General features: G+C 33.0%; 1 protein-coding gene across 2 annotated transcripts in view; it reads right to left on the bottom strand.

Annotated features, from left to right (window-relative positions):
* PRL-1 (protein-tyrosine phosphatase 4A family member PRL-1) overlaps positions 1-15,739 on the bottom strand; it is a 134,868-nt gene that overhangs the window by 86,385 nt on the left and 32,744 nt on the right. Inside the window, exon 1 of one of the 2 annotated variants that reach the window (XM_072546640.1) lies at positions 5,144-5,286. The exons of the other annotated variant lie outside the window; for it this stretch is intronic. The gene's annotated coding sequence lies outside the window, so the exon portion shown is untranslated. Of the gene's footprint in view, positions 1-5,143; positions 5,287-15,739 lie in introns of those variants that run through there. 2 annotated transcript variants of the gene reach the window in all.

Raw genomic sequence — 15,739 nt, 5'->3', positions numbered from 1 at the left:
TTGTAGTGTCGTCTTCTTGATTTCCATCCGTTGTAAAAAATGCTGTCATTTTGGGCATACCTTTCAAAATTTTATTTTGCCTTTCCTGCTTTTCTTATTTTCTTTTACGCCAGGAAGATCCAGATTGTTTCCGCCCTTCCATATTTTTCTATTGAATATTTATTATACTACTACTACTAAGGATTTCCACAGTTTTCACTGTCTTCCTTCACTCAACCGTTTTCTCCAATTTTCCCTGTCATTCCAGTCTCCATCTCGCAGGGTTCTTTTCTCCATAGCCTCGTCGATTTCATCTCTGAATGACCTTCGGGGTCTTCCTCTCTTTCTTCTTCCAATTGGGCTCCATTCTGTGATTTTGTTTATCCAGCGTCCTCTGTCCGCTCTTCTGACGTGGCCGTACCAGGATAGTCTCTTCTCCTCTATATAGTCGATTATGTCTGATTGCACTCCCATTCTCCGCTTAATCTCTGCGTTTTCAATTCTGCCTCTTTTTGTAAGTCTACAGCTTCTCCTCAGGAACTCCATTTCTACTGCTCTTATTCAACCTCTATTTCTCTTGTTTATTGTCCAGTTTTCGGACCCATATGTCAGGATACTTCTTGTCAGGGTATTATATATTCTCTTTTTTGTCTTTATCGTAATGTTCTTATCCCACAACACTGAGTTTAGTTGTCTTATACAGTTTCTTGTTTGTCTCAGTCTGTTGTTTATATCTTCTTCTGTTGTTCCCTGGTTCGATATTATGGTTCCTAAATACTTGAATTTATCTGTTCCATTTATTTGTCTTCCCTCGTCTATCTCTAGGTTTCTCATATCCTTGTTTTCTGTTGTTAGGTATTCGGTTTTCTCTAAGTTTATTTCCATTCCGTTGTTTTTATATTCTTCTTCTAGTTTTCTGAGCATAAAGCTGAGATCTTCTTCATCTTGTGCGATGACTACTTGATCGTCGGCAAAACTTAAGGTGTATAGGTATTCGTCTCTTACTGGTATGCCCATTCCTTCGCACTTTCTCCTCCATGGTTTGAGTGTATTTTCCAAGAATATTTTAAACAGAGTAGGGGACGTAGCACAGCCTTGTAGAAGTCCTTTTGTCGTCTTAAATGAATTGTAGGCTTTATTTCCACATTTAATAGCTACTTTGTTTTCTTTGTATAGTGCTTTAACTGCTTTTATTAGTGTTTGTCGGATTCCGAGATCATTCATTGGTTCCCATAATTTGACTCTAGGTATTGAGTCATATGCTTTCTTTAGATCAAAAAAGGCCAGATGGACAGATATTTATTATATTAATGTTTTATTCACAAATTATTAAATTATAATTACCTACACAGTTTCAAAGGTAAGACAAACCTCTTATAATACTCATCTGGCGCGGCGCCCGTCAGGCAGGATGTATAGAATATCCAAACTTTTATCTTTCTGCAATTCAATCCGCCGCCCGCCAACCCAAACTTGGGCTTTTTGCGGTGTTAGCACATTCTTCTAAACGCTGTAATGTAAAATGATATAATTTTACGGCGGCATGTTTTTGCATTAGCTGACATTTAGATAACATAAACTGAACAGCGTGTTAAAAGTTAATAATAAAAAAAATTTATTATTATTATATCACGTGGATTTGTATGCAAATTTTATGTTACCACCGTAACCATATAATTTCGGAAAAGCAGGGGCTTCGCGCGTACCGCCCTGGAACCTTCTACCGCCCGGTGCTACAGCACCGAAAAGACCCCTGGTTAAACCGGCGCTGTACGTATGTCTATGAAAGTTTGCTGCATAAACTGCATTTCATTGTAACTATAAATGGTGAGATGATTAATAAACAGCTGGAAAATCCAATATATATTTTTATTTCAATATTATAGAAATATGACAATTCTAGGCATTTTAATAGCAGGTCGAAACGATTATATTATAGCTCAGTCATATAATATAGGGGTGTTATAAAATATATAATAAACTGGTTATATTATATATAAAATATATTATAGAAAATAATAGAGGAGTGTTATAAAGGTCAACGCATAAGATAAATTTTATCTTGACGACTTATTTTGATTATATTCACATCATTTTGTTAAATTAAAAACGTAATGGAGGTTTTAACGCTTTGTTCGTCCTTGCAATAGCCTCAATATCGGAAAATTTCTTAACAAGATGAAAAACGGTAATAAGATATGTTTTTAAATAGTTTTTCTATTAGTTTTCATACTACAAAAAATATCAATAAGAGAAAACTTTAAGAGATTTTACCAAAGAGGCTTAAATCAACATCTGGAACAACAATATATGAAACCACATACAAATGATACATAAAATTTCAGACGATGTATGAAAAAGTAGCTTAGGAGACCCTAAGAAAGAAAAAGAAAATACAACATTACGTCCGAAACGCTTTATCCGTTCTGTCTTTATCTTGTCGTGACCAGCGGCTTTGTTTTCTTTATGTTACACCAGCCTATCTGGGAAAAAAATCTTTGATTTCACGTAAAAATCTTATACAGATATTTGAAGGTTCTAAAATGTATATGAGGGATAGCTGATAAAAAATCCGTGAAGATGTACAGCTGATTTTGCTTTGTTTTTCTTTTAAACAATCTTAGAAAGTGAAAAACTCATTGTTTTGCCTATAAAACGGTTCTTATACACTTCAAATAAAAATTGTAATCTTAAAATGTTCTTTAATTTGCGAGTTTCTAAATTAAAATACATAAAAAATTCACCAAGATAGTTGCAAAAAACCCTTAATTTTGCAGTAATTTATAAATGTTAATAACTTTGTTTTTTGCATAACTGGATATAATATTACTATATAAAATTGTGGCAGTTAATGAGTTATTAAAGTGTGCTAAATTTCAAATAAATCGACCAAATAATTTATAAGTTATTCAATTTGTTGATCCCCGAGAGCGACAATTTAAACAACTGTTCTTGCCCGAAAACTCTAGAGGTATTTTTAAGACGAAATCGATTATATAAGGGTACATTTTTAAGGTATATTAAAAAAAACATTTAACTAAATTTGTTATTAAAAAACAGTTTGAAAAAGGACTGACTCTTAGCTTATCAACAATTATGGTAACTTTGATTTTTTTTATGTGACACGCTTGTTAGTAGGCTCAATGAAAAGCTGGCGAAAAAGGACACTTTCCAAAACAAAATAAAACTTATGCAATTACAATAAAATTAATTATTTTGTCGAAAGAAAAAACTATAAAATTAAATAAAAGAAATAAATGTGTTTTAATAATTTATAATTATTATATATTTATATAAATATTATACACTTATTAATAAAATTTATATTCCAAATTTTGCCAGCGCGTTTAATTCTAAGTTCCAATTAAAAAAAAAAATCTCCCCTCCACTTTTCCGTGGCGGTATTTTACGAGTATCACCATTTTAACGGATTATAAAACTGAATGTTAATAAACAATAAAAGAATGATTTTAAGAATAAAACGCTATGATTTTAAGAATAAAATGGTTCTTATTGGTCATAGGTTCTGTTTTTTTTGGAAAGTGTGTTTTTTCATCAGCTTTTGGTTGAGCTTACATATAAACGTGTGGCATAAACAATATCAAAGTTATTATAAATGTTTATAAGCTAAAAAGTCAGTCCTTTTAAAAATACCTATAGAGTCACTGTTTGGGAAAGTACAGTTGTTTCAATAATCGCTCTCAGGGATAAACAAATTTAATTCTACCACTCATATACCTTTCAGAACCTTCAAATACATGTATAAGATTATTTCAGCTTTTTTTCTTCATTGGCTGGGGTATGTGTCTGATAGCTGTTTGCAGTTCCTAAAGCGTGAACGGCCACTAAGTATTTCTCTTCGACAATTACTCGTGTCATGGGCTCTCTTATTTTCTTGTATATGGTCTAACCATTAAGTACGAGCTCATGTGCTATTCGGCCTGGCGTTACTTTTGAGATATCAGTGTGTGGAGCAGCAGGGTCAATACTCAGGTTTTTAATAAGCTTCCACGCCCGCATACTATTTTGCTTCATGTCGAGATCATTCAATAATTTCGTCCATTTTTCGTTTCTTTCATCAGCCAAATATCTCATCAGTTCCTCTCAAGTTTAGATGGAGTCATCAGAATTGTTCCTGTTCGTATTTAGCTTGGTACTCCTCGAGCAAGTTCGTTTTTAAGACGAACTGAGTACGACAGCCCCGAGGAATGTGCCTCCGTGACACAGTCTTCACTATGTTGATAAATTTATCGTAGCTGCGTAGGCCAGGTTGAAGCTTGCCTACCTCTTTTTCCATGTCTCTAGTAAAGGAGGTAATCAAAATACTTACTTAAAAAGATACTTACAAAATGATAAGACAAACGACTAGAACCTATTACTCTAAACTGGGAGGTATTATTACATACATATTATGACAACAAATATTAGTCCATTATAATAAGAACTCAGAAACACGGAAGATTGAAAATGCAAATTGGACATTTTAAAAACCACTTATTGAGAAATCACTAGCTCGATTTCTAACACTAGGTAACATAGACGGTATTTTTATTTAAAATTATTTACTACAATTCTAAATAAAAATGTGAAGAAGCACTACAACAAATTTCAAATAATGTAGGGCCCACACTAGAGAGTGTGGGCCCTACCCACACTCTCTAGTTGTTGTGTGAAGTATACAAGAGTTAAATGAGATATTTCAAGGTTTAAAAAACTCTAGCCCAGTGGGTCAAATCCCTTATCTACTTCGTATTAACTTTCCTTAATTATAATGTATGTTTTCCATCAATTGTAAGTAATCGTCAAGTATATTGGATACTGAAAATAACCGTTTTAATATGCTTTAATTCGACTCAGAAATTGTAGATGTCTAAATACAAAATTAGTAAGAAATATTTCAAGGATATTACACCTAACGACGATAGAATGCAAAAGTTTTGGGCTGTCCATCTCTTAGAATTTGCTACGCACTATAATTTTGAGTTAATTCTTTTTGAATAAAGACTTCTTACATGGAAGTGGTTCCGAAACGTTTACTGTTGTTATTTAAAGAATTTTTACGTTTTTTTATTATTGTTTGCATATTTTCATCTATAAATTTGTATAACAAATGTATTTGTGTGAAATATAAAAGTTAACTTAATTGTTAAATGCAAAAACTTACTGAAATCAGGCGTAGAAAACATAATTAGTATGTGGCACTTCAAATATTTCCGACCAAAAATATTCGCTTGATATTTACATGTCGCAAAAATAACGTCAAAAACAAACACAAACACCTTGTTGAAAGTCAAAATTATAATATCCCCGCGTGGAATGGTTGGCTTTTAAAGCAACACTAAATATTGTGTGATTAAGGCTTAAGTAGTCGCTTAACAGAATACATATTTACAATAAGAGTCAAACAGACAGTAGTACAATTTTTGAGATAAAGTATTCGAGTGGGGCGGTAGGAATATTGGAGAAGGCGGTGTTGCCAAACAAACAAAACATTCAATCTTTAATGAGTTAACAATTTTCATCAACAAGTTTTTCAGGTTTTTACGGAAAGAAGATTGCGCAGAAAATTGAAACATTTCAGAAAACTTTCGAGCGCTTACGCGTTCGATAGTTGTCACGATACAAATGTCGTCTAACAACTACATTCTTCTTCTTTTTCCTCCTTATAAGCAATTCTGCTTGTTCATTGGCGGATTAATACCTCTATGGAAGGTTGTCGCTCCATCTTTTGCGCGGTCGTCCGATACTTCTGCAGATTGGTCACTTATCTCTTGCTATTTTGACGACACGGGTCTCCTCCATTCTGCTTATGTAGTTACTCCATTCTTTTTTTCTATTTTGTGTCCATTCATTTATACACTGTCCGTTACATTTTCTTCTAATGTCTTCACTTCTCTTTCGATCGCTCAGAGTATTTCCTGTAATTCTTCTCAGTTCTCTCATCTCTGCCGTTTCCAGAGTGTTGGCTGTGTCGGGTCTTGTTTCTGAGGCATATGTTATTATTGGTCTTACACTGGCTTTATAAATTCTTGACTTCATCATGTTTTTATGTGTTCATGTGTCTGTTTCGCCATATAGTGTTATTAAGGTATCCTGCCAGTCTATTGCTTTTTGCACTTGATCTCTCACTTCTTTGTCCAGGTCTCCATAGCTGGACAGTGTAATTCCCAGGTATTTTATTTCCATTAGTTGTACAATACTGATCTCATCAATTTATATTTTACATCTGGTTGGTATTTTTCTGACTACTATTGTTTTAGTTTTCTGAGATGATATTGTCATATTAAATTCATTTGCTGGTATGTTAAATCTGTGGACCAGTCTTTGTAGACTATCTTCATCTTGGGCTATCAATATTGCGTCGTCTGCGTAACGTCTGAGTATTTTTATTTCTTTGTTTCCCATTCTGTATCCTCTTCCTTTGTTAACGCTTTTGATGATTTCATCCATGATCAAATTGAAGAGCATGGAGCTCAATGAATCTCCTTGTTTTATTCGGCTGCCTATTTCTATAGGTTCTGTAAGTTGTCCATCTGTTCTGACTTCCATTGTGTTGTTTTGGTAGATGTTTTCGATAGTTTTTATAATATTTAGGGGAACTTCTCTATTATACAGAAGATGGTTGAGTCTTAGTCTGTCAAACGCTTTCTATAGGTCAATCGGATACAGAAATGCTGGTCTATTAAACTCTAGTGATGTCTCAGTAATTTGCTTTGTAACGAATATTTCATCTGTACACGATCTTCCACTACGAAAACCCTGTTGTTCATCTGCTAAACTTATCCTCTGATTTATTAGCACTTGTAAAATTTTAGTTGTAAGTTTTAACGTAGCGGAACAACTTTATACAAGATTTTACAAGACTTTATAGATTTCTGGCTGTTTTTATCTCCTTTTTTGAATAGTAGATATAGTTCGCTCGTTCTCCATTCTTCCGGTATTTTATTGTGTTTTATAATTTTATTAATTAATGTTGTTCCGTCATTGCTGCTCCACAATATTTCAGTAATTCGTTTGGTATTCCATCTTTACCTGCTGCTTTTCTGTTCTTCAGGTTTTCAAGTATTTTCCGAACTTCCTATACATTCATATTAAGTTCTTCATTTGTGGTAATTTCTGGTGTTTCCAGTTCTAGCGTCATTTGTTCTTCCTCTGTATAGAGCTTTTTTAGGTAGTCAATCCACGTATCCTTTTCCATGTGTTTTGGTTCTATTAGTTTCGTTATCTCCGTTCTTTGACCTCTTATGAAGCGCCATATTTCCTTTTGTAGACCGTAAAAATCATGTTCCATTTCTTTGGAAAAGCGTTTCCAGTGATTATTTTTTATTTTTCTCACAAGTACATGTGTTTCGGTTTTAATTTCTCGTAATTATGATATGCCTCTTGTCACTTCTCTACAAAACCATGGAGTTCTTCGCCTTGGAAACGATTTATTTTTATTTATATTTCTTTCACCAAGAACTTCCTTGACCGAGGCTAAGATATTAAACTTAATTTTTGCCCAGCTTTCTTCGAATCCATCACTTTCTGTGATATATGTGTTTCTGCTTTTTTCGGTTATTCTTTTTTGCAATAGGTATCTTGTGGAGTCACAACTACATTGGTCGGTCGAATTTATTCAATGCTTAATGCACTGTCCATTCAATCGTAACGTTTATCTAGTTTTTAATCTGTTTATTGAGCGTTTTGAGAAGGGTTTGTTTCAAAAATAGATTATAAACAAGAGTTAATTCTTAAAATTATGAAATAGCCAGGTCATCCGCATAACACATTGTATGTGTTGTATTGTGTATTGTGTGCTCTAACTTCATTATCTCTGTGATAGATTGTTAATCAGTTTTCTTCTGGACTTTTTTGAGAATCTTCTTCTGGCGTTTGCGTCAGCCATTTTTGTTACTATCAATCGAATGTATTCGATTTATTTAATTGTTTCGAAACAATATTCTTTGTTTCCATTAATCTTTTTTCTTTTATTTTTTCTTTCTGCAGTGATCCCGTTATTCTTATTTTTAATTATTTACTCTTAGAATATAGAGTCAAAACGGCTTCATTCTTAATTCGAAATTTTCTCTAGTTCTGTTTTTGGTCTTGCGATTAAATCGTCGGCAAAGTCAAAACTAAGTATGCCTTCCGTTTCAGTCGTAAAAAAAATTCTAAAATCTAGTTAAATCATGTTGTAGGCAGCAGGTTTCCTAGCCTGAACCCTCTACGTATTGCAAATGTCCTTGATAAATTTCCCTGTATGTTATTTCGTTCGCTGTTTCATTTAGAGTCATGTTCATTAATTTTATTAGTTTTGCCGGTATTTTTAATGAAATCATCGCATCGTATACACCATATCAGTCAATGAAGTCATCGGTTTGCTTACACTATATTTATAAACAGTACATACAGTTCAACATTTGGCTCATAACTATTGTATTGTAATTGTTTCATCTTCAAAATTTGATTTGATTGTTGATCTAAATTAAATATTTTTTATTGCATATGTCAATATTACAACTGAAATATTTTGGATCCAGTATTTTAACATTTTCACTTTTGTTTGATATCAAATATGTCTTCAGAAAAGTCAAAAACCTTACAGTAAGCTGTTATGTTCTAAATTTTTATAAATTTCGTTCGCCATTTGGCATCTGCCGTTTAGAATATTCAAATTTTTCAGCGAAGTCGAAAACCTTCTACTATCGATTTATGTAAAATTAATTCAAATTTTATGAAATTTGGTCCATCGTATTGGATTCGCCATTTTGAATTTTTCAACTTTGACATCAAATTCGTAATCAGCGAGGTCAAAATCTCTATAGTACCTATTTATGATACTATATATGAAATTTGGTCCGCGATATTGGACTGGGCATTTTGAATTTTTCAAGTTTGACATCAAATTCGTAATCAGCATTATACTACACATCCATATCCAAATTGATATGCATTTAAACTGTTGGCCACGTTTTCAGAAATTCGACCCACTGTGCCGCTGATTGGACTAAAAACTTGAGAAAGACATTATTAACATTCAAACGATAAATTCATGACTTTTAAAATATTCTCCGTAATAATTTACAATAATGCTGTGTTTAAAATGTACTGATTATAGTATTAAAACATTACACAATTTATATTTCCACAAGGAAACTAAGTTCCTGTAGCTGGCTGTATATACCATGTATCACAAAAAAATTTATTTAAAATTCTTTATAAAAGGTAGCAACTCAACTGAGTTGCTATCAACAAGTCCTCGTAGACACTTTGCCTCAGGACCCGCAACCTCATGTAGAGTCTTATGTTGCCATGTTATCAATTCCACTGGTAACTTTAACATCTTCACATATAAGATCGAATAATGTAACATAAATTTAAACTAATAACATTTAACGGGTTTTTATCCAAACATGTAAACCTAGACACACTGATGATGGAATATAGATTCCGAAAACATTTTGTGATATAGCCCGATTGGGTGTTTTAATTATATATCTTTTATAAAGGATTTTAAATACCTTTTTTTTTAATTTATATTTCATTTACTGTACCAGGAAAGTATTTTACAGTGACCAGAAAACAATCAGATATTATTAGTTTGCCTTTACATATTAATTAAGTTTTAATAAACACGATTTTAATATACAAATATTCAAAATTACATAACAATAGCTTGAACATTCTCTCCTTTTTCCTTTAGTTTATTTCATACACCTAAACGAGGTGGCCTAGTTACTTGGTTTGCTGCTGAATGGCCGAACCCTGGAAGTGTCGCATGTTTTCGAAACGGACGCGCAAGGAACATAATTAGTGATCCCTGTACTAGACAATGTATTAAATAAATGAAGAATACTCGTAAAGATGTTTGTGATATAGCCCGATTGGGTGTTTTAATTATATACCTTTTATAAAGGATTTTAAATACCTTTTTTTTTTAATTTATATTTCATTTACTGTACCAGGAAAGTATTTTACAGTGACCAGAAAACAATCAGATATTATTAGTTTGCCTTTACATATTAATTAAGTTTTAATAAACACGATTTTAATATACAAATATTCAAAATTACATAACAATAGCTTGAAAATTCTCTCCTTTTTCCTTTAGTTTATTTTATATACCTAAACGAGGTGGCCTAGTTGCTTGGTTTGCTGCTGAATGGCCGAACCCTGGAAGTGTCGTATGTTTTCGAAACGGAAGCTCAGGGAACATAATTAGTGATCCCTGTACTAGACAATGTATTAAATAAATGTAGAATACTCGTAAAGATGTTTTATTTATTTTTCATAAAAACGGCGCCTCATATCAAAAATAGGCTAGACAGATTTTTTGTCACAAATTAAACGAAAAATCCAAAAATTAATTTTAATTTTAAATATCTAAGCAGTTTACCACTTTTTCCTTTAAAAAAATTCAGACCATTACCCTTATGCACGCCAATGATGAATAAAAAATTCTTAATGGTCTATCTAAAAATTGAATGGAAAAAATAATCTACCAGGGACTGAGCAACGGGGCGTTTGAGTCATATAGTATACCAGTGTTCCAAGTTTACTTCTCAGTAATTTGGTTCACTATGTATGGAACCTACAAGACGATATTAGAAAACTTAACAATTATTATTATATTAGTGATTTGAAAACTTATCGTTGTATATTAATCTTATGAATTATTTTGTTTTACAATAAATTGACAAAAAAAATCATTACATAGAGAATTTTACAAAACTTTAAAATTATTTATGAAGATGTCTGTGGATAATAATGTATCATCATCATCATCACTGGCTCGACAACCCTTTTTGGGCCTTGGCCTGTTCTAGGATTCTTCTCCATTCCGATCTGTTTCGTGCTTTTTTTCTCCAGTTTTTTATTTTTAAGGTTGTTATATCATTTTCTATTTGTTCTAAGTATCTCAGTTTCGGTCTTCCTCTTGTTCTTTTTCCTACTGGCATCTGTTTGAATATTTTGTTTGGTATTTCGCCTTCTTCCATTCTTTCTACATGTCCTATCCAACGCAGCCGTCCTATTTTGATGAATGTTATAATATCCGGATCCTGGTATATTTTGTATAGTTCAGAGTTGTATCGTCTTCGCCATATTCCGTTTTCTTTTGTGCCCTTATATATGTGTCGCAAGATTTTTCTTTCGAAGGTGGCTAACAACGTTTCCTCTCTTTTAGTAAGTGTCCAGGTTTCTGAGCCATATGTGAGTACCGGTCTTATTAGGGTTTTATATATTTGGCATTTTGTCTTTCTTGCGACGTTATCTGATCTTAGGTGCCTAATTAAGCCATGGTAACATTTATTTGCAATAAATATTCGCCTCTTCACTTCCTCTGTAACGTTATTATCAGACGTGACTAGGGATCCCAAGTATATAAAGTTTTTTACCTCCTCTATGTTGTATTCTCCTATTGTTATATTTTGTGACTGCCTTATTTCTGCGTTTTTTCTTACCTGCATATATTTTGTTTTGGTCTGATTGATTTTAAGACCACTATTTTGTGCAGCTCGTTCTATTTGGTTGTATGCCTCTATCATTTCTCTTCTTGATCTTGCGATTATGTCAACATCATCTGCAAATGCTAGTATTTGCACGCTTTTATTAATAATTGTTCCTCGTGTATTGACTGTTGTGTCCCTCAGTATTTTCTCGAGCACGATGTTGAACAAGATGCATGATAGAGCGTCTCCCTGGCGTAGTCCCTTTTTCACATCTATTGTTTCCGTTAATTCATTTTGTATCCGGATTCTACTTTCTACTTTTAGAGATTCTTTTATCAGTTCTATTAGTTGTGTTGGTATATTAAATTCTTTCATTGCTTTTATTAAGAATTCTCGGTTTATGTTGTCATATGCGCTTTCAAAGTCTATGAAGAGATGATGGGTGTCGATGTTATATTCACTTGTTTTTTCGAGGATCTGTCGCAGAACAAATATCTGGTCTATTGTTGACTTCTGTCTACAGAAGCCACTTTGGTATTTGCCAACTATTTTTTCAGCGTGTGGTCTAAGTCTTTCATAAATGACATTGGACATTATTTTGTATGCTGCATTCAGCAGCGTGATTCCACGGTAGTTTCCACATTCTAACTGATTTCCTTTTTTATGTAGTGGTACAATAATACCGCTATTCCACTCCGTTGGTAGCTGTTTATTCGACCATATCTTTGTTATCAATTCATGTATTGTTTTTTGTAGTGCGTCTCCTCCTTCCTTTAGTAACTCCGATGCTATTTGATCCGATCCCGGTGCTTTATTGTTCTTTAATTTTTCTACCTATACCTAGTAATAGGATAATAATGTATACCTAGTAAGAATTACAAATAAATATATTTATAAAATACACTTTGGATTATAATTAATAGTTTATGCAATATTGCATTCTCCATTAATATTATAATAACTTTTAAAAAAATATACATATTTTAATAATTTAATGTTGTTTTAAAAATGCAAAATGTTTAATTAAATAAATAGATAATAGACAATTTTATTAAAAACTACATAGTTTACGAAAATTAACAAATTAATTAACAAAATTGTTAAAATTATTTATAATTAATTAATAGATAACTAATGCTCTTTCCTATTTAAATTAACTAATAATCATTTACACTAAAATAAACATAAATTTGAACAAATCTATTTTTTTCAACAAATTTATCAATAGGGTAACATTTGATTTTTTTAATTCATTTAAAATAATTGATTATTAGCACGTTCGCTGCGTTACGAGACAAATAAACCTGGTACTACACTAACGGTTGGTAGCATCGCTAATAATGTGGAAAAATATCTTGCGAAAGGTGTATTTTCCTCATTTAGGCCAGGCAATGAAGCACTAAAAGTCACTCAACCTACTAATTTTCCACAGCAAGATAAATCTCTATAAAAAGTGTTTCATTCGATTCGGGAAAGTGTCAGGAAAGTTTGTGAACAAAATTCATGGTGGTAAAACGAAAATTGCATTTTGTGCATAAGAAAAATGCATGTCGAAAGGGTAACGAGAATAAGTTCAATTTTGTTACTAGAGGGTTTTCAAGGTCGCTAAATCCAAATATGATAACGTGGATGGTCCTCGAGCTACCTGGTGCCAATGATGGCCTCGTCTTCTGGAGTATGGTACATTCTAAATCAATCGACGTTCATTACTCGGGGATTTTCGAGATAGCTGAACACGAATATAATATCAAAAATGGTCCTCCAGCTACCTGGTCCCAGGGTGGACGTCTTCTCCTTGAGTGTTATGTTATTTTCCTCCGAAATCAGTCGATCGTAATTGTTCGGGACTTTTGGATTGCTGAACACGAATATTAAGACAGCGATGGTCTCCAAGGTATCTAGTGCGCAGGGTGGATCTCGTTTCCTGAAGTTTTATGTTAATTTGTTATTTAAGGCTTTTATGAAAGTATGATATCAAGTAAAAGTTAAAATATAATATCTTGAATATAAATACAAAAAAAATTAAGCAAAAAAGATGATTAACAAATAATCGTATCATTCAAATTGATCTTCCTCATCTTCTTCTGTCCAAGATAATTGATTTTCTTCATAATTCTCCATATTCGTGCAATTGGAACCAGCACAACTTTTACATGCCAAACTGTAAACCAAGCCATTCTGTTTACATCCACGTTATTGTATACAAATGGTGATTTTCATAATAATTTGAAAGAGAGCGAGGAGAATAAAACGCACGTTAACTATTTAACTTACAAAATATCTTTGTACTAACTAGTACGTGTGCGAGAAGAAGTATACGAACACATGCGAAAGTAAATGGCGGGAGCTGATACAGGGGAGATTATAATGTGTATCAACTGGAACTTCATCAGTGCTACCAACTACTTCAAAGTGCCAAATTTAAAAAATGGTGCTTTGGACAATTTTTTGAAGTTTTATATAAAGTGTAGTATAAAGTAAAATACATAAAACTACCGGAGACGACGTCCATCCTAGGCACCAGGTAGCTCGAGGACGATTCTGATTATCATTCAAATACCCCCGAGTAATGACTGTCGACTGATTTAGAATGAAATTAACATACTTCATGAGACGAGGTCCACCCAGGGCACCAGGTAGCTCGAAAACTATCGTCGTTATCATATTCGTTATCAGCGACCTCGAAAACCTCCGAGTAACAAAATTGAACTCATTCCCGTCGATTTTGTCCCGAGTTGCAAAGTTTTCAATTTCTATGCAATTTGGAAATGCATATACAAAATAAGTCGATACAAAAAGTTGCATACCGATTCATCTTGCTCTGGAAAATTGGTAGGCTTAGTGCTTCGTTGCTTCGTCGCCCAATTATTGAAGATAGTTTATTAATCCTTATAGTGAGATATTCAGTTGTAAAACATACTATCGTATTACGGTTTCAAGATCATATGACCAAAATAGACCGCGTATCGCACTACCGGTGAGAATTATTTTTGTAATGCGATACGAGGTCTGCAAATACGAGATACCAGTAACCCAACATGCCGCAATGATAGAAAATCCGACAAGAATCTTCATGTCTACAAATTATTTGTCTTGTGTATCAATCAATTCAGTTTAGTTTGAACCACAGTTGCAGTAAGAGCTTTTTCTAATTAGAGAATGTGACGCACAAACACCTTTATGTTATACTGATGGCCAAAAAAAATGCAACACTTTATATACGTTTTTATTTATTTTAGAAGGGCGAAAAGCTCGGGTTCGTTCGGAAAAATATTCACATAAGATTTTTTTGCATATTCACTTTCATGAGATACCCCAAAATAAGGTTCAAGATGTCTCCCAGGCGAAAAGTTGTTCGAATTTTTTAAACAATTTTTTTTAATTGTAACAATGATTTTTTTTTGGCCGGACAAATTTTTTTTTGAATTTTTTGGGCAATCCTGAACAAAATAGGTCTTTTGTAATTTTTCTGTAAACTTAATTGTTTTCAAGGTATAAACAATTTAAAACGGAAAAAAACGCAAAATTACGATCTTCAAGGCTCAAAAACACAACTAAAAATATTTTTGAATTCACTAAGAACCCAAATTCAAGTTCAAACCTTCTTCTATCATTTTCCGATAATTATTTTGGGCTTGCTTAATTTTAAAACATTGGTTTTTAATCGTTCATGGAGCGCCTATGACAGGACCGGCGCTCGGGCTGCGGCGCATGTAAGAGAAAGAAACAAGATCTATGACACAAATTTTTGCTGGTTTGAATTCTCCTTGTACAAATGAGCGCCCGCCACTGCCATGTGCGGTTTATTAACAATTAAAAAAAAATGTTTTAAAATAAAATAAGCCCAGAATTTTCATCGGGAGCTGATAGAGGAAGTCTTATACTTGAATTTAGGCACTTGGTGATTTCAAAAATATTATTTTTTTAATTGTGTTTTTGAGCATTGAAAATAGTCATTTTGCTTTTTTTCCATTAACAAATAAAAACAATGTTTTAAAATCAAAATAAGCCCAGAATTTTCATCGTAAGTTAATAAAAAAGACTTGAACTTGAATTTGGCACTTGATAATCAGATGATAATCGGCGTCCTTGAGGTTCTTAACGTCCTAGAATATTGCAAGGCCGTGGTTTGCGCTATCTTAAACTTATTGCTCTCAGAAATAGACGGGACAGTGTACATCAACTAAGAGATGATTTTGTTGCAGCTACAGGAAGGATAGTCTAACCAAGAAGAACAGTTAATCAAAGATTACTTGGAATGGGGCTGAGAGCTTACCGTCCGCTTTTGGTGTTACCTTTGACACCACAGCATAATGCTCGACGCTTAG

This window comes from Diabrotica undecimpunctata, chromosome 10 (assembly GCF_040954645.1).
Source record: "Diabrotica undecimpunctata isolate CICGRU chromosome 10, icDiaUnde3, whole genome shotgun sequence".
Lineage (NCBI taxonomy): Eukaryota > Metazoa > Arthropoda > Insecta > Coleoptera > Chrysomelidae > Diabrotica > Diabrotica undecimpunctata.
Note: the sequence above shows the minus strand (reverse complement) of the source record. Positions and strands in the feature narration are given on the sequence as shown.